General features: G+C 32.6%; 1 protein-coding gene across 3 annotated transcripts in view; it reads right to left on the reverse strand.

Annotated features, from left to right (window-relative positions):
• Positions 1 to 14,177, reverse strand: part of LOC105230249 (matrix metalloproteinase-14) — a 77,215-nt gene extending 63,038 nt beyond the window's left edge. Inside the window, exon 1 of one of the 3 annotated variants that reach the window (XM_049451272.1) lies at positions 13,869 to 14,177. The gene's annotated coding sequence lies outside the window, so the exon portion shown is untranslated. Of the gene's footprint in view, positions 1 to 2,663; positions 2,901 to 13,801 lie in introns of those variants that run through there. The other 2 variants (XM_049451274.1, XM_049451273.1) reach the window with 2 other exon arrangements.
• Positions 14,178 to 21,530: the final 7,353 nt, after the last annotated feature.

Below are 21,530 nucleotides of genomic sequence, written 5' to 3' on the forward strand. Positions count from 1 at the left end.
AATTCTTCATTAAACCCAATTTAATATGCAAATGTGGTAGTAATACCTTTTTAGCATCAACTAGAGGTTCACAGGTAACGTTTTTTTGTCCCGGAGTGAGTGCCTGACGTACTGGCCACTGCTCGGAGTGGTCATGTGAATTTGCTGAATAGCCAGAAGTTACTCGAAGGTAAACAGGCGATTGCGCTGGTTGCGGCACGATATTAGTTGAAAATGTGGCGAAATGACCACGAATAACCAATACATTATAAGATGGCGCTTTCTCACACTTCTTTGTTCAATAAATTCAGACAAAGTAAAAATCAAAGAATTCACTTTTAGAGCCTCACAAATCGACGCGTATCTCAAATACTAATGAATATTTTGACGTGAAAATTAGCATAGATGTCACTAACAGTACTACCAAAAATTTACCAATTCGAAAAACACGCGAAGTGTAAATTAATTCACCTTTCAATTTGATCACATTAGTATTGTAAAATCTAAAGCCGCAGGTTACAGAATATCTGTGGGTGATAAAAAATTTTCAGTTTTCACATTTGCCTTCAGAGTATCAAACTGGATGAGAAACACCTAAGAATTTTAATGTCACACACTCACATCTACTCCTGCATCGTCATACTATGTGCATTATAACTACTATGTTATTGGTAAGACAGGGTGCTGATTTATGCGAGGCCTGGCAGCAGACTCTCCTTTTGGTAGTTTCACAGCTCCGTTTTAATTTTAAATTTAGATTTCTTAACAATTTAATATCTTGAACATATCTGCGCAGATAATAAATGGCTACATAGAAAAAGGGGTGTAATCGAACATATTGTACTCTTTCAACTTGCAATGATCAAGGCCTTCAGTTGTTGACAAAACTGTATTTAAAAATGTTTCGAAAGAATTTAAAATTCATTATGGAATGGATTACAATTAAATTTGGTATTAAATTAACTTATACTACAGGTAATAGACTCACATAGTCTTATTACTAGATGTTGCTTTGCGTTAGCGAAAATTACATTAAAGTTATCCTCAAATGATATCTACATACATACACATATGTGAGAAAAACACAAACAAAGATTTTTTCTAATTTTTTGTACTTCGTGATCCACTCTTTTAAACCAAAGCCCCCACAGAGCTACTGGTATTATCTTAAATACAATAGAGCACTGTTCGGCAAACCTACACATTACAATTAAAAAAATAAATACATTTTCTATTTTCAATCCCAGTCATCCTGGATTAAAAGTTAGAAATCCCAACGTCGAGATTAAAAAATTGATTTACGATGTCAATAAAAAATGTAGATTCCTTTTTTAACTAATACATTGTATTGTTATCATGTTTAATTACATATATCCTTGACAACAAGGAGCGAGTGGAACCGCGGGTTTAGACTAGCTACGTTTCTAAACTGTCATGGTCTTAAAAAAAGTATTCAACCGATTGCTTTAAAATTTACATTTAGTATGTTCTTCTACTCATTTATAGTTATCGTCCCTACCAGAATTGTTCATTTTCGAAAATATTTTTATATTTTTTTTAACGATTTTTAACGAAAAAAACAAGATTTTCGTGACTTTTTTTGAAGTTCGACATTATTTTTTAAGGAAATTGGTTATATTTGGTAGGAACGATAGCCGCAGAACTACTGAATAATAATCCATTCGATTTTTTTTATTTCAAACAACATGAACAGCCGTGGTGATACCATGACCAGTGAACTACTTTTTGTTGTTGGGGACTACTTTGATTTAAAAAAATATATATTGAAAATGTAAAAAAAACGAAAAAAAAATTGTGTACATTTCAAAATACAAATAAAGATACTATATATTAAAAAATTAAAATGATTGAATTTTGTTGTTGCATAAAAAAAATATTCCTAAAAAGTGGTAAAATGTATGCGTTCACATGAGAGTACCCCCTGAAGCATTTTCACGTTGTAACGACGTTGGCGGTCTTCGGCCGCGCTCTAAAAAATAACCCTGATCGATCCAATACCCGGGGTGACTGAAGTACTTTCGTGCAGTACTCCTGTCTGCGCTCTATTAGACACTTGTTTTTATTACAACTAAGGTTGCTAAATAAAGAAGAGGAATTATAGCGAAAAAGAGAAATCTCAGCATGTCCAACAACATGCAAACTATATTTTGACTAGTAACTGAGTATTTTTTTTTAACATAATTGAAAATCGGTTTGGTTGAAATGATGAATATAGTCGATAGCTAATCTTTATTATTTCTAAATTTCTATATTCTATGTATAAAACACTTTTAAAACGAATATTACCATGAATGTACTTGAAAAAATAGAAAGTATAAAATACTCTTTGTTGTAGAGACTAGAGCGTCGACGTGACGTACATACGGAAGTATAAACGGATGTATTTGTACATAAAACAGTGAATTGTAAAACTCTTAAAAAAAAACAAATTCCATTATTCTAACTATCTTTTAAGGTTTTACACTTGTAACGCTGTAGATACATCCATAAATACGTATACATTATTGCTTGAATGTACACTGTAGTACACCATTTAATGTACTTAATTATATTCTTGTCCTACCTAATTAGATATATATGTAACTATGTATATTAGGCATTTGCATCGATTACGTAGTTTAAATTTACGATTTTCTAGAATATCTTTTCATTTATGTACCTACATTACATTTATTGTGGGATCCCTATTTTTTCCGCTGGATACTTAAACTACTCATACACTACTAATCCTCCTTCAGCGTACTCCAAATATACGCTATTTGCGGCTGCTTTCTGCTTTCGGAATATTTCACTATCGACCGTCACGCATTCCGAACGGTCTTCGGAAGTTTAGCCGCATTCGCGTCACTACCCCGACGAGTTCGATAGCACGACCGTTTTAATGAACGTCTAGATTTCGACTCAGTGGCTTCACTAGAACTTCTAGCTTATTATGCTACTAACTTCTGTTGCTTCATTCTCTGCTTACTCAACTTTCCCTTAAATTATTATACGTGCGCCGCTGCCCTGAAATAAATAGTAAGTGTATACATGTACATATGTATGAAGATACACATTATTGTATACAGGTATGGGTATATTGCTCTCAAGGAAAATTTAATTTAGCAATGTATAGGTTTAATACAAATATATACATACATATACGTTGTACATTCTACAACCAACTGAGTCACGCGAGTGCATAATGATACAAGTTTGGCTGCGCTTTCCCGAATTACTTGCACAGTGTCAAAATTTCCTCTTTAAAGAGTCGTAATATTGCTGAAAACTGGGACACTCTGTCTGTCTGTATATAACCGAACTAGTCCCTCGGTTTTTGAGAAATCGGTCTGAAATTTTGCAATTTTGTTAAACAATAACATTTATTTATTGTTAGCCTATCGCATAACTCCATAACTTTAAAGCAATGAAAATCTGGCGTCATAGTTTTATAGATAACTTTATAAAAAATACCCTTTTGGAAACGCGTTTGGGAATCCCCCGCGTAAAAACGAAATTTAAAACTGTCGGAAAGTTATAGATTTACTTGTTTTCGTTAAAGAAGAAAATTTGAAAGATTTTGGTTCATTCAGTTTGTTTTTTATTTTAGAAGATCGAATCTCGCTTAAAAGGACAGAAATAAGCCTCTGTGAATGGGAAATAATGGTTAATCCTTTCAAAGTAAGCAATGCATACTTTGAGATCGGTAAATTTGCAATCTAAGCAATTTTATACTATATATAACTCATATGCTGCCAGACACATAAGGTTTGTTAGAAAAACGAAAACCATTATATGTAGTATACGACAGTTGGGGTAGTACCAGCCAGATTTTATCTATTTTTCCTAATACCACATACTATTAACATGTCACTTACTCAAAAACGAATCAAATAGAGTAAAGTTAGTTGGATGTTTGAAAATCCTGATATTAGTTATATGGGGGGTAAGTCAAGTTTTCACTCAAATTTATCTATTTTAGGCACAAAGATACCCTGTTATGAGTAAAACACGCCCTCTTATTTTTATTTAGATAACTCACATATTGGCCGATATATGCGGTACAAAGACACCCGTAAGTTCGATTATCTTTTTAACTACTAGAGGTACCGGGGTCTTAATATTCGGTACATAGGAGCGTGAACAGTTTTTATTGGCATTAAGCAATTTTTGGTAATAAGGTGGCAAACACTAAAGGCATAATTCGTGTAAAGTTTAATCCCGTTATATTAATTGCTTCTTGATTTGTGTACTGGAAACTGAATGAATCAAGTGGAATTTAAAATTGTGGTATATGCGAAGTAGGCGTGGTTATTTTCCGATTTCGCTCATTTTCGCAGTATGGCATATAAATATGAATATCAGTCAGTCGGGTCCTGAGATATGGGATTTCACCAAAAAAGGGCGGTGCCAGGCCCATCGTCCAATTTTTACTCTGGACCCTGTAAGACCTTGTGTTACCATGTCGGTGTTTACAGCTTTATATCTTAATCGATACCAGACATAGTTAAGCTTTAGTAATTTGCAAGGTTCTCAAGTAGTTTCAACCACGATCAAGATTACCAGATTTTAATTCTAAATCATACTATGAGATTTTCTCCGCTGACGTAAAATTACATAAAAAGATATGCATACTCAAGAATGTGATGCACAAGGAAAGGCTGAGACAGAAGCCTTTAAGCTTGTCTAATCCATGCCAGAACCCTTAGCGGATGTCTTAAAATTTGGAGGACGTCCGACTTTCTGTTAAATTTTAAGAAAAATTCAGAAAAAGAACAACTTTGCCGATTATGAACTATATTTTATTATCAAAAAATTGGTATACTATATATATTTATTGCTTTTGTTTTTTTTTTAACAAGTTATTTTGGTTGGTAACTTGTACGCAGACCTTTTCTGGCGAGTGTATGTACATATGTAGCTGTCGTAGAAATCAAGTTCTTCAAATCTAATTCAAATAATTGTATGAAATGTTTTGTACTTGTGAAGACTTTTATAGCTCCGACTGAGGTTAATGTTTCCTCTTTTTTAACAAAATTTTATATTATTTTAAAGATTTCATTAATAACATATTGTCGTTGCATTAGGAATTTTATTATCGTCCTTGCAACATATATTGCACGAACAAAAAATGTATAAATAAATAAAATATCTAAGAAAATAATTTTATTGTTAGATGTTTTTTTCATAATGGATGTTGCTAGGACTTCTACGAATAAATTGTGACAAAAAAGCATCCGGAAATTGTAATTAAATTCCCCGAGTAAATGATAGTTAAAAAAATTATGTATTTTGTTAAGTCGGTGAGACTGTCCTTAATACAGCGCGATCTGTTGTTTACATTAACTGCTTAAGTTGGTACACTCCAGTAGTGCGTTGCGATTTTTACAATGGGTAACAAGAATTTGTCTCAAATTTTGTGTTTGTAACTAAATTTCGTCTGTGAATTTGTTGCGAATGTCGGAAAGGGTTTACGGTAATTCAGTTTTATCAAAACTACAAGTCCAAGTGGTACAAAATCTTCAAAGACGGTCGAAGGATCGTTAAAGGCATAGCGTTCTGGACGACCTTTGATCTCTTCAACTAATGAAAATATTAAAAACGTGTAGGATATGGGGCTTGATAATCGTCAGGCAAGTATTAGAAAGATGACAATAGAGGTGGATAACGCGTTCTTGCTCGACTCGTCCTGATAAAGCTGATTTTTTTTTCAAAAAGAGTACTGTAAACCGGTCTCTTTGGATATGCTTGATCGTGTGAATTCCGATCCCACATTCATGGATCATTATAACTGCCGATGAGCCATGGTTTTATGATTTCTACATGCAAACAAGTCGACAGCCATCGGAATGGAACCCGTTTGAAGGGATAAAACAAAATTCGCAAAGATAGAAAACTATTATTTGGTGCAACGAATCGTAGTTCGTAGTGAAACCTTTAGTTTTAAACTAATCAAGTAGTGGGTCTGGAGACGGTCTCTAATAATTTGAATGTACGTATACTAGCCAGAAAGTGTATTCGTTCACAACTTTATAAATCAATCATTACATTAAAACCGCGGTTTTGGCGCCTAATAATATTAATATTTATAAATTTGGATCAAAGAAATCCCCCGTATTACATCTGTGCAAATAGCGGAGGATGTTAAAGAAGAATTTGAAAAACAAATTTGTGGTAATACTGCCAAAGAATTTTTGAAAGGCCTGGTTTTAAAGCTACAGTAGTAGGTAAAATGAAATTTTTTCCATGGATGAAGCGAGTAGCGTTAGCCAATGTACATATAAATAAGCCTCTTTCATCCTGGGATTTGTTATGTAGTCTGATGGAATAAAATACTGCATTTTGCAATTGGTAATGAGAAATCCTAATACAACCTTGGAGGTTCATAATCTTTCTTCAACAGAAACACGGTGGCGATGGAGTTGTGTTGTTGGGGTATATGTCGTAGTGGTGAAAATATAATTCTGCGTAATGGATTAGCTTTTTTATTTGAATCAATTTATAATAATATCCAACGATTACCCAAGGAATTACCCGAGTCATAAAAGGCAAGAGAGTTTTAAGTGTTTCGATCTTACGCAGAAACAAAAATGTCAACAGCCAATATTAAGAATTAAATTAAAGTTTATTATTTTTAAATGTTACTTGTTAAGAGTAGATAAAATAATTTTTTTAATGGTAAAGAGTGAGGCTGTTAGATCAAATGTGCTGGAATGAGAATTGAAATCATGACATAAATATACGGCGGAATGGTTCGTTTAACTCAAAATTTATTCTAGAAAATTTTAAAAGTAAGGGTTCAAACTGTATGGTAGAGCGAGCGGGAACGTTAAAATTAATATCAGATAAGAGAGGTGGGCTACAGACTGACCCATTCATGAGTTTTACAAGAAATATTATACCAAGCATCTCCCTACGAATAGCGAGTGTCGGGAGATTTATAAGTTTTAAACGGTTGGTGTAAGGGGAAGATTTAAACTGGAATCCCAGTGCAAATGATTTAAAGCAAAAAGTAAACATTGTTTTTGAACGGACTTTAACTTATCCGAATGGACTTGGTAACTAAGGTTCCAAACCACAGAATCATACTCTAATATAGGCCTAATAAGAGATGTAAAAATAATTTGTGTGGTAAGCGGATCTCTAAATTCTTTAGACCAACGTTTAACAAAACTAAGAGCGCCTTTAGCTTGAAAAACCGTGGAAGATACGTGAAGATTAAAATTGAGTTTGGGATCCATAGTTACTCCCAGATCAACAAAACTGCATACTTGCTCCAACCTAAAGTTTTGTACTGTGTATGAAGTTGGGTCTACAGATCTACGTGAAAAGCACATTGTTTTACATTTTTTAAGATTCAATGACATCTCATTTCTATCACACCAAGAAACTAGGTTGTTTAAGTCTGTTTGCAACTGGCATCTTTCGTTGTTTGAAGTATACGTTTTAAAAAGTTTTACATCGTCAGCATATAATAAGACTTTTGAAAACTTAACAACAGATGATAAGTCATTAATAAATAACAAGAACAGAATCGGACCAAGATGGCTACCTTGAGGAATTGATTATGTCAGAAAAAGTATCGTTAAATATGACTGTTGAATTCTATTACTAAGATCTTATCAAGCCATTTTAGAAATAATGATTGAAGAAAAAAAGAAAGAAAGAATGAATGGTTTACTTTATCAAAAGATTTACTAAAATCTGTGTATATAACATCAGTATTTTTATTCTTCCTAAAGCCCGTTGATACATGTGATACAAATTCAAGCAAATTAGTTATTGTAGATTTCCCTTTACTTTACCGTGCTGAGAACAAGAAATTAGTGGAGAGATCCGGAAGGTTATTTCGTCTGTTATAATTGCTTCAAAAAGTTGAGGTTTTGCAACAACTTTGCTTTTCCCTTATAGTTTTCAATAGATGGTATGAATAAATCCACTCTTATGTAAATGAATTATAAATGATTTTTTTCCATATGGATGGAAATAAGCCTTGCATAAGAGATGAATTAAATAGTTTTGTTAGGGGTTGGTATATATGTATATTTGGAACATTTCTTAAGAAAGCATGAGGAATCATATCTGGACAATGATTGTATGATTGTTTTAACATATTTAACTAATATAAGACGTCTGCTTCGGAAATGGTAGGTGCATTAATGACAGAAATCGGATATAACTTGTGCTGATGCGGAACATCTTTTGGAGATTTTGGAGAGTAATTGGATCTAAAGAATTCAGCGAACATATTAGAAATGGTGTGTGCGACTAAACATAGTAGACTTATGTTTCATAGCGGACAGAAAATTAGAAATCCTGCGTTTGGAGTTGACGAAACCATAGAACAATTTTGGATTACGTATAATATTATTTTTTACTTTATTTATATAATTATTATAACATATTTTGTTAAGTTCAGCAAATTGTCGACGCAACTTAGAATATATTGAATAGTCAGCAACTAAGCCAATTTTTTTAAAAAGTTTAAAAGCACGAGATTTTCTATTTTTTAATTTACATAATTCTTTCGAAAACCATAAATTAGAACTCATTTTTTGAGTAACAACACACTTCGGAACATATTTTTCAAATAAGTTTAAAATAATTTCATTAAAGTGGAAACCACTAAATTCAATATTGCCACTGTAATCTGGCCAAGTTAATTCAGAAAGTTCGTAATTAATCCTCTTAAAATTAGCTTGCGCAAAGTTGAACCGAAAACAAAGGTCTTGTGTATTATTATGAGCAAAGTTGGCTATGATTTCGATGTTAATTTCCATTTGAATAAATTTGTTGAAGCAAAATATGAAAGAAAGTGCCATGAAATTAGGGTTGCCTAGAGAGTTTTATTTTCAAAATATCCGCGGAAGACCCATCGAAACTTGTGTACAAAGCTTTGCTGAAGTTCTAAAACGTGTGAGTTTTCCCACTAGTTACTAAGTATTTGTATTTTTATTTATTAAGTTTTTACTATAATATCAGCGAAGGCTTTTTCTGATCCATATCTATTTTTTAAACTTATTAAAAAACTGTCCCATTTTATTTTTTATCGAATGAAATATTGATTAAAAGTCTTTTGTGTCATATTTTAATGCTAATATTTGAAGAGATAAAATTTTTTTTTGAAAGAACTGTTTAAGTCATTTCAAAAACATTGGCTGACAAAGAGCAGACAATTTTTCTGTCTAATGTATCTCCTAAACCAATAAAGCCAAATCAGCAAATTTACTTTGGGACAAATGTTTTTGTTATCCCCTTCGACATACCGAAAATGGATTATAATCTCGTCCACTCTAATTTTTCACATGTAGTGCATTTAAGGTATGCCATCTAAAATCTAAAACTAGTCAAAACCGAACCAGAACTGTTCAAAGATATGGACTTCAGAGCCCTTTATATTTCGGAATTTGTCAACACTAGTGCTGCAATCTGGCAACTCACAATTTTGTTGTAAAATTTGAGATTTTGGATATTAGATATACTCAGAACGCATTGCCATACGAGCGCTAATTGTATGGTTTACAGAAACATAAAATAATCATCTTACTTTCTTACCACTTTCGTAGTGGATTTAGTCTACCACAGGGCATCAATGAAATTAATTTAATTTTTGGCGATAAATCTTCATCAAGGACATGTGTTTATCGATGTTATGGTGAATTCAATCGAGGTCGCAGATCTCTTCAAGATGAATTTCGTGAAGGTTGTCCAAAATTAGTTGTTGTTTCGGAAACTATTGGTTCTGGGGGCAAACTATTGTATGAACACTTGATTGTAAAAAAAAATTGATCACATTGGATCCCACACAACTTGCTCAATTACTCAAATAAAGGCTCGTGTCGATTGATGGAGAGAAATGTAAAAAAAAAAACATTACGATAACGGTATTTCGAAACACGTCTATGACGTCGTGACAGGTGTGAATCATGGATTTACGCGTATGAGCCCGAAAGGAATAACAGTCGAGCAGTTCGCGTACGAAGCACTGCCAAACAAATGGCGAAGATGAATCACCCTCGAATAACACCCTCGAATAACACGGGGTTCGAATTACACGAAGCCGCGAAAATTCCTTTTAAAAATTGAAATTTAAGGATCCTCTACCTCTTCAAGGAAAAACAAATCAATCTTTGGAGAGTTACAGTGGTTGAACATATGTCATTTAAAAATTATTGCGTTTATAAAGTTTTACCTTTTAAATTTCAAATAACACGATTCGAGGGATACCTGTACATATTATTAAATTAACTGGACGGTTCTTAAACATAATGAGCTTTGGTGTGAATGGAATTGGTCTAAATCTTGGTCCTCTTATCACAAATATAATACATTCCGTTTCTTTGGTTGACGTTTTGCATATTAGTATATGGTATTAGAAATTACAAGCCAGTATGAAAATTGGATGATGCGTGTTCCGCCCACTTTTTGGAGAAATCCGATATCCCGTAAATCGGCCCACCGATTTCGACAAAATTTAGTAAGTAGCATCGCTTTCATTTTCTTATACCACAGTACGAAAATGAGCGAAATCGGACTGCAACCACGCTTACTACCCATATACCAAAATTTTAAATTCCATTTGATTCTTTCTTCACACTTTCCAATGTGTGAGATATACTATAATTGATATTTAAGGATAATCCTTCTCTAACAATAGTAAATATGTCTGTATGTCAAAAATGGGTTGAATCGACCCAATACTTCTCTTGCCCCCATATGACTTATATAAAGATTCCGATGACTTTGTAGTGAGTTATCACAATAAAAATAACAGAGCGTGTTTTACTCATAACAGTGTATATTTGTGTTTAAAATAGATTGATTATCATCGCTATATAAGTAATATCAGCATTTTGGAACATCCGGCTGACTTTACTCCATATTATTGTTTTTTTTTTTAGTGTGGGGCGATATTTGCTGGTATTAGGAAAAAAGATAAAATCGGCTCGATACTACCCCAATTTCCAGATACTACATTTTATGTTTTTCTAACAAACGTTATATGTATGTCAGTGTCTTAGTTATATATTGTATAATGTATGTATATGGATATATAAAATTGTTTGGCTTTCGATCCTCTGGTTGACGTTTTAGACCTAAAGTATATCTCTGGTTTTGATTCTTGCAAATTGTAAAAGTATAAAATGTTTGGTTGCACCCAAACTTAGTCCTTCCTTACTTGTTTAATATTAAGTTTTGTCAAAACCTGAGCCACACAAATTGCAGAAATATCAAAAGATCAGTTCGACACTACAGTGAAACTTCGATAACTCGTATTTGCAAGGGACCACAATTTAAATACGAGTTATGGAGTTTTTCAAGTTATCAAGTTTTTTTTTCAAGTCAAGTTTTTTACGGCAAGAATATTTTTTTTTTTTTTAATTGGCAATATTTTGCACTTACGAGAACTTGACATCTTGCGTCCTAATTGATACTAATCTACGCTAGTTGTAGAAAACAAAGCAAAACTTATGAATAAGCGTAACTGTAAAATAATAACGGTTAAAAAACGTACTATGTTTTCGTCACGTACTGTTTTTTGTGAAAAAAAAATCGAGTTGTAGAGGCTTTTGAGAAAAAAATACGAGTTGTAGAGGCTTTTGATACACATTTTTCAATTTTTGTCTCAAGAAAGATACGAGTTATCAAAGGGACCGAAATACATGCATTTTTCGCGAATTTTTCTAGGGACCGAAGAAATACTATGAAATATCAAGGTGTTTCGCTTATCGAGGTTACGACTTATCGAAGTTTCACTGTATTAGCATTATTGCGAGTTTAAGTCTAGAAGTAACGTAGTGGTGCATCTGATTGATGTCATGTTCTGACTTATGTTAGTCCGTGGTCTACTGTTGTAGAGGCTTATATCGGATAATTGGCGGAAAAATATAATTTTTTAGCAATCCTGTTGCTAAGCACCAGTGATAGCAATATTAGGTTTGGGCAGATTTAGATCGTTGAAATGACACCCTTTATATCATTTTCAGACCGTCATTTAATCACAATATTTCGGCTGTTGAGTAGTTTATCCCACTTATCTTATAAAATTATCAAGATTTCTCCATACGAAAATTACAGTTCTTAATCTCGTCTCCGAGATGATTTGAAGTCTCTAAATTTGAGATTTTAAGTTGGAGACACTTTTTGTGAATTGAGACGAATTTGCTATTCTGTAAGTGACAGTCACAAAATCTATTACATTTCATTATTCAGAGATGTTTTTACACTTGAATAAAGAGAAATATGTTAATAACATATATTAAACTTTGTTTAACATAGTCAAAAAGCATAATTACCAATAAAAATAAAAAATATATGTTTACTTTGTTTCATAATATTTACGAATTTTATGTAAAATGTTTTTATTTTTAACTTTTTCGTGTTCGAGTTGCTTACAAATTCAAAATGGCAAGCAAAATTTCTTTTTAGTTTTGTGACCTGCTAACTATCAGGTCTCAAATTTGAGTCAATATTTTGAAACTAACGCTAGAGACTGTTTAGTGAATAGTAACTAGTCATAAATTGAGACATTACCTCAAAATGTCTCAAATAGTGACTAGAGACTGTTTACAGAATTCCACTATTAGACACTAAAAAGAGAAAAAAATGTAAACAAACAAATGAATTAAACGCAATGAATCTCAATTGATCTGAAAATCAACTTCCCAAATAAAAAAAATGCGTCTATTATTTCCATTAAATTGAAAATATTTAAAAGAATACGGCTTTTATAATAAAGTACTATATAACATCGTTTTCTTTTAATAAATATTAAGCGATGTGAATTCTTCAATGGCAAAAACATCTGTTTTATCATCTGCCCCACGGCAGTGAGAACCGGCTTGATTAGTGAAGAGATTAAATGTAATCTAATCACTTAAAATGGGAACATAGTATTAAAAAATATAATCTGGGTCAAATCCAATTAAGTAAAGTAAAGACGGATCGTATAATTCGTATTTTTAGTATATTTCGTTGTTAATTACTTGTCTCCACTGATATAACGGGAAATTTGTTATGAGCGCATTAAAAGTGCGATATTCATTTAACGACAAAAGGTAGGGCTAACTAACTTTAAACTCTGATGTGCACATTGGAATATGTATTTCATAAATATACAAACGCTTAAGCTATAATTTAATTTGGAATAACAATTTTACATTAAAATTTTAAATATTTAAATTAGTTGTTTTTTTGTCCATTGACGTAATATTATGGAAAGTGTGTTGTTGAACTATGTATATACATATGTACATATCAACGCATTTCCAAATGACTCAGTTTATTCAATAAATGTCAGCAATAGGATAACAAATCCTGAGTATGTACAATCATATATACATATGTATATACCATACTTGCAGCTCAGATCTCGTAAACTACATTATAATAAAAATTAAGGAAAGTGAATCACTCTTAAGCTGCTAAGCTGCAGTCATGTACATACATATGTATGTATGTAATACATGCATGTATGTATGTATGTATATGTATAAATGACTTTTCGGCTATAAAACTCTTTTATATACATACATATGTATGTATGTCTGTATATACAATATTATTATATAATATCAGTACTTTTTTACTGACAATGTTTAAATAATTAATTAAATTATTATTTAACTAAAATTTAGTGTGTTCTGTCATTAATTAAAAAACAAAAAGTTGCAGAAATTCCTAAAATAAAAATATTATAAAATGCGACAATTCAGTATTAATAAAGCTAGAAGTGTGTCTCATTGTTTTAAAACTAAAACTTTATAAATATCTTAAACTAAGTTATTTTCATACATATATTTATATTTTTATACATATTTACTTATGCACTCTCTAATTTGGTGAAGCTAGAAACTGTAGTTTTCTATTTCATTAATCGGATGACTCACTTCGTAGCGTTACAACGGCTCACTGACTAATGACAACATTGACACAGACAGACTGCGAAACTTTGACTTTCGTGCTGTCGGAAATAACTTTGGTACGACAGAGCGTTTTTAAAAGGCTTGATTTCGCGGAAGCGCTGCGCGTACCGGAACACTTGTAAATTGAAACACTTTGCTACTTATGTATGTATGTACATATATATAACTTCGGATGCGAAATTCGGAAATCTCAATCAGAACAACAACAGTGAATGTAGATAAAAATTAATCACGTTTCCGCTCTGATCGTTGTTCTGTTGCAATGTTTTCGCGATTGCATCTAGACTGAATTTGAAATCTCGTTATTTAAATACTTTTATACTGACAAGGTGGGAAGTGATGCAGGTGTCAAAAGACAATCGATCGCCGAAGCAGTATAAGCGAGCATCAATCACAGCTAAGTGGGATAGTTTAAGAAGAGGGAGAGAAAGAGAGTCTGCTTAGCTAAAGTTGAGGTTAGAAGTTTGGTATTGCAATGAATTTATATAGTAAGGAGATCTATTATCTATCGTCTACATATCGTCCTCTAAAATTCCAATGACACATCATTAAAAAATAGTAAAATTAATTTTATTGATTAAAATCTACTACGTCCAATTTCATACATGAATATATCGTCACCTGAAATGCAAAATAACGTAACAACATTTTCGGAAATTTAAAGTGGCATGAATGAAACGCGAAATAACATGGAACATGAGTGAAACAAATTTTAATATTGATTAAAACTGGCTTATATCTGACCGCAGAACCTGAAAATGTTCAACATACATATGTATGTAATATTATGTATGTAATTTGAAGTAGTGAAGCGTAATCAATAAGACACTCAATTTCGATTTTTTTGATGATACGTTATTTTGCATTTCAGGTGACGATATACAAAGTTTCAAGCTTCTAAATTTCGGATTTTGTTTCAATATGAGTAGTGTATTTTTTATACCGTTTTTTCTTTTTCCTGAAAGCTTACGAAAAATTATTACACATTATTTTATAATTTAGATAACGATATGTATTATAAGAAAATTCCCAAATAAATTCCATAGGGAGTATAAAACTAGTATAATATATGTATGTACAATACATATATTAGTCAGGTTATCAAAGAGCATCCCATAGACAGTAAAAAACGAAAAGAATTTTAGATTGAATATGTACGAGTATAGTCGTACAATTTCTTATAAGCCAAATTTTTATACACTTGCAACTTTTTGTTAGATAGCAAAATAATTTTGTTCACCTAATAGTTGCTTGTATCACTGTATAAAAGTAATTGTGCTAGAAATGGGGGGAAATAAGTGAACAGGATGATGAGGCGAGTTAAAATCCGAGTGACTGTATGTTTGTGGGTTTCTGTAAGCGATAATTTGAGTAAAAATTAATATATCTTTATGAAAATTGGTTCTGTTCAAAATGATAAGTTCGTAGACGTAATCATACCATTGTCACGCCCAAAAAGCGCCTTTAAACGAAAATGTATATAGTGCCATAACTAAGCACTATATTAAGATATAAAACTGTAATTTGACACCGCAGTAGCAAAAGTCACCTGCGAGCAAAACATTTGAAAAAAAGGGACGTGGCCCCGCACTCTAAAAGGCTGAAACTATATATTTTCTAAACCATTTTTGATACAATTTTCAAATTAGCTCTGTTCAAATCTCTTAATCAGCCCTACCAAACCTGTAAAAATGGATGAAATCAAGTGATAACCCCGCCCACTTGTTATACAACGGTTCCGTTAAAAACTATTGAAAGAGCAATAAATCAATAAATAAATACGCCAGAGATATTAAATTTTATACGTTTAATGATACAAAAGAGGTTTTTGGCAGTCGAGGTCAAAATTGGACGATGGGTGTGGCACCGCCCACATTTTGGTGGAAATCAATATCTCAAGACCTACTCGACCGATCTCGACCAAATTATCGTATCATATTATCTTGACATTTTTATGTTTTAGTGCGAAAATTAGCGACGTAGGGTGTTGTCCTACTTCCTATATAGTGCATATGTATGTAGTAACACAATTTTAAATACCATCTGATGCTTTCACTTTGCTGTATGCAAACCAAGCACCAATAAATGTATCTTGATACAAATTTTCGCAAATATTGCCTCTGAAGTGAAAACTTGCCCTAGACCCCATGTATGTAACTAACAAACCTTATGCGTCTGGTATTATTTCCCCGCCTTTGATCCTGACAAGTTGTAAGAGTATAAAATGTTCGGTTACATACGAGCTTAGCCTTCCTTACTTGTTTTCATTAAAATTTGTTAAGAGAAATTAAATCATGCAATACGGAATAACATCGATCTTCTTAACCCCTCACTGCGCAATGTGCGTGTATTCCACTAACTAAATAACACGTTAAGGTTTTTATTCTCGCTATTTCTCATTGCCGTTCGTCACTCATAAAAAGCAAGTCGTTCAGAGTAAATCAACAGACTATGAAGCTGATTTTGCGTGAGCATTTTTTTTTTTTTTCCTATCAAGCAAAAGTTGACGAAATAATTTCCATTACCCATTAGATTAAAGGATAAGTAATCCGATTAAATAAATATTTTGAAGTTCTTAGAAGTTAAGAAGTCAACAGACGAATGTTTTGAAAAATTATTGCAAATTTAACAATTTTAACGTTTATTGATTTTAATCTACATACATACATATGTATTGCAAAAGTCAAATACAAATATGCGCTTTATGCGCGTACAAAACTGAAAGTTCTGAGACGATTGTTGCATATAAAGGAGTTTAATAAACGTGAGTATATGTATATACACACGTACATACATCTATGAGTATAGTAAGTAAGCGAAATGTCAAAATGCCGTTAATTTAAAAGTCATGTGCCTGACACGCTTCAAAATAATAAAATTTTAGAAATATGTGCTACTTATATTTGCATAGATGAATATACAAACAGATACCCGACATCATACAAATATGACAATGTCATGATTAGTCTTGACTAAATGTAAGACTTTCTGTTACCTATTTTTTTAACAATGTTGTGAGCTCTTCCTTAGTTGTGTTTCAAATATTTAGAAATATCTGCCCACTTAGTTTTGCAACATAAGCCTGGTTGTTAGTGGAGTTCAGTACGCAATTACTAGATATACGTACTATTTAAGTTTTTTTAACTCTTGTGTTTCTAACATGAATATTTCATTTATCTCATTTTATTTGCTGGTGAAGTCTCATGGACATGATCTTTGTTAATCCTAACAAATCAAATTTTTATTAAAACATTTTACACAACATTTTATTGTTTCGGGTAGTTTTATCAATTGTCTTGTAATTAATTTATAATTTAACCGACATTTGGCATGCTGGAATTCATTTAAAACTAAGCGAATTTAACAGCTGATATGTCATATAAATTGTCTCTACTAAATAAACCATTTCTCAACATTTTGCAACAGAGGATAATAGTTTTCTCCATCTAACAATTTTTCCACCCGTTTGCCTGGCTGTACGTACGTCTCTCCGTACAAGAGATAAATTAAATGATTGTTTATTATATTGGTACAGGGAAACTGGCTAAATAACACATTAATACATCACTTTAATCGGTCAATAAATCTAATGTACTGTAAGTTATATAATAACTAATATAATCTTATATATAAAAATGAAACTTTTTTGTATGTCCGCGCATTACGCCCGAACCACAGCACGGAAAGACGTGAAAACGTGAAAAAGAACGGGTATTCCTTTAGTCCTGGAGAAGGTCCTAATGGCGGCCGTTTTTGCAAAATCACCCTAAATTTCGCAATTTATGTCTATACTAGATGACCCGCTCACGCTTCACTGTGGCTGATACATAGTTAATATTACTACTACCATCTATAAGATTTCTATTAGTTGGATTAGATAATGAGATATAGCATTTTTGTGAAGCAACTTGTGTTAGTTAACAAAAAAATGGATCATAAAGTATTTCGTGTGTTAATAAAGCATGAATTTTTGGGGGAAATACTGTTGAATTTGGGCTCAGGGAAATCCACCGATGAAAAGATATTTGCTAAGTTTAAAGAGGCGAAAGCTCTGTGCAAAGTGGGTGCCTCGTAATCTCCGAATAATTGATACTGAGAAGTGTTTGAGTGCTCTTTAATCGTAATAAAACCGAATTTTTGCGTCGGTGATAGAAACATAGCTCTATCATTTCCCACTGGAGTCCAATCGACAGTCATTGTATTGGACTGCACATGATGAACCAGTTGTCAGGCGTGAAAAAACGAAAAAGGCGGTGGGAAAGGTTGTGACATCAGGCTTTTGGGATGTACTCAACGACTGATTACTGAGCCAGTTATAATCTATTCACTGCATATTTGGTTGCAGTTATTTACTTTTATTCCAAATATTTAGCAATTGTATTATTTTTGAGAAGACTCTGTTTAAAATTGTACGCATGTGAAACAAACATGAATTTTGAACAAATGCTTATGATTTGAAATATAATTTTTGTATTTATGAGTTGTATTAAACTTTCTCATAAAGAGATAAAAGGTATCCTATGTCCTTACCCTGGTTCTAAGCTATCTCTCCACCAATTTTCAGTCAAATCGGTTCAACCGTTCTTGAGTTATAAATGGTGTAACTAACAACAACTTTATTTTATATACAAATATATATAGATTTATAACTCTAGAACGGCTGAACCGATTTGGCTGAAAATTGGCGATGAGGTAGGTTGGAACCTCGGGACGAGCGTAGGCTACTTTCTATCGTTTTATGCTAAAAGTCACAACAATTCATAAATAAAAAAATTATATTTCAAAACATTAGCGTGTGTTCAATATTTATGTTAGAATCATTTGAACATTTTTTTCGTCAAAAATACAGCTACTGGCAGGGTACAGTGGTTTTTGTTTACATACACATATGTATATTATATATGTATATGAATTATAGAGATATTTGTAATATAAGAAAAGGTTGAATCATAATTTGAGAAGAGTGTGACAAATATTCCTGAAGCATGGCACAGAACAATGCAAAATTAAAAAGGAACGCTTAAGTCAATTAAAACATGACCATATGATTATATCAAAAATCAATTTTCACTTTTTAGTTGATTCGGATGGAAGATGAGATTTTTAACAGCTGTTTCCCAGAAAACTAGTTTTCGCACGTTAGCTCCCTTTTCGTAGACCAGGTCACATACATAGGGCGTGAGACGCGCCCTCTTCTGCTCTACTCCTGCACTGTTAGTCACTATAACAAGAAGCATATATGTATGTACTACTGTGATCTAATTGAAAGGTGAATTTTTAATTTATATTTCGCGCGTTTTTCGAATTGGTAAATTTTTGTTCTGTAAGTTGGTAGTACTGTTAAAGACATTTATGCTAAATTTCACGTCAAAATATTCATTAGTAGTAGAGATACGCGTCGTTTTGAGAGTTTAGACTAACTTTTAAGTGATTCACGATGTCAATAAAAAATGTAGAAATGTAGATATCCTTCACAACAAAGAGCGAACGGAGCTGCAGGTTTAGACTAGTATATTACATAATGCAAATACTTCACAAATCACTAGAGCAATATTAACTAAATTTGCTCACGACAAAGCTTTTCGGTATCTTCTTTGGCAGTGTGCATATTCGCTTAGTGAATATGTTATGTGGCATTAAATTTCACATGCACGGAAGAGCCTCAAATGAGTCGATCCCCACCTAGAGAAATACCAAATGTCAAGAACGGTGGGAACAATTTCAAACAAATTTGGTACCATTACTTTGACATTTCTATATTACGGTATAAAAATAGACGAATTCGATATACTATCAAGTCTACTTCCCATATATCACAATTTACCGTGGTTTATTGAACCAAACTAAATATAAAGACTAAGATTAAATTGTTATTTTGTATGAAAACTGCAGTATGGACCAAATGGTCCTCTAACGTAAGATTCGTAAGTTTTTTTTAACCTAACAGCATGGATAACATAGTCAAAAAACATAATTATCAATAAAAATAAAAATATATGTTCACCTTGTTTCATAATATTTACGAAATTTATGTAAAATTGATTTATTTTTCATCTTTTCGTGTTTGAGTTGCTCACAAAATATAAAGAAATGACTATCGATTAATATCTATGATGATCTCTATTCAGTATATTCAAAATGGCAGACAAGAGCTCTTTTTAGTTTTGTGACCTGCTAACTACCAGGTCTCAATATTTTGAGACTAACGGTAGAGACTGTTTAGTGAATAGTAACTAGTCACAAATTGAGATTATGCCTCAAAGTGACTCAAATAGAGACTAGAAACTAGTTACAGAATCAAGCTATTAATTTAATTTGATTTTTTACTTCACAGTATACAAATCAAGCACCAATAAATATATCGGAATAAGCCTTTTACCAAATAGTGACTATAAAGTGTGTACATATACAGGGTAGGCCATTTAAAGTTGACCCATTTGTTTCTAAAAAAAAAGAACAAAAGAAAACAATGTTTTTTGTTCATTTCAAAAATAATTTATTTTGGTCCAAGGGGATTTGTTTCAGCTAATATTTAAAAATTAGATCGCGTAAATGGGCACCTTTAGCTTTGACAGCTAAATGCACTCTTTTTTCGACATTTTCCATGACTTTGGCCAATGTTTCGGATGATATGGCGGCTGTTTCACGTCGAATGTTGGCTTTCAGTTGAGCTAAGGTCTTTGGCTTATTAGCGTATACCTTGGATTTCAAATAACTCCACAAATAAAAAGTCTGGTGGCGTCAAATCTGGTGATCTCGGTGGCCAGTCAACATCACCATTTTTCGATATCAATCGCCCGGGGAAAAATGGTCGCAATAAATTGATTGTTGGTCGAGCTGTATGGCATGTAGCCCCGTCCTGTTGAAACCAGAATGAATTTTATATGGAAACATCTTCAAATCGTTATGAATTATGCGTCGGAGAGTGGTGCGAGAGATGTCTAATTCCTGAGAGCGGCGATAACTCGATGTCGATGGAGTCTCCTCAATACTGGCTCGTACAGCTTCGATATTTTCATCAGAACGTCTTGTGCGTTGTCTGGATGCATGACTGGCATTACTGAGATTACCGGTGTTCACAAATTTTGCGTATAAAGACTTAATTGTGTTCTTAACTGGAGCACTTTTCACTTTATTTTTTTTGCGAAACGCACGTTGAGTTAACACAATTGAAAAGTTATTTTGAATATAAAGCTGAACAATTTCAGCGCGTTCTTTTGGAGTGTACTGTTCCATGGTATAAATTGTCTTCGAATGACGCTTCTAACGCGGTATGACATTAGCCGATTTGTCAGCGCTGTTAAAAGTTACAGCGTTGCCAGATGGGTCTGTATTTCACACCTAAAAATTTTTGCATTCGCACCACAACTTTAGACCGCCAGAAACCCACACTTTTCCTACTAGGTGCGGTTTTTCTTTCGGCAGCCCTGTGCGAGAACATTAAAAATTAACAGCTATTTCGAGGGTTACCTTTCATATTTCGTTATTAGAGAACACAAATAAATATTAATCATTCCTTTTGTGAAATTCAATGCATTTACCAATATTTCGGAAAAGCAATATGTAGTTATGGAACTAAGCGAGACTACCTTTAATATATAGAAGTTATTAAGATGCCCTTTGCTT

The sequence above is a fragment of the Bactrocera dorsalis genome, chromosome 3 (genome assembly GCF_023373825.1).
Source record: "Bactrocera dorsalis isolate Fly_Bdor chromosome 3, ASM2337382v1, whole genome shotgun sequence".
NCBI classification, from domain to species: domain Eukaryota; kingdom Metazoa; phylum Arthropoda; class Insecta; order Diptera; family Tephritidae; genus Bactrocera; species Bactrocera dorsalis.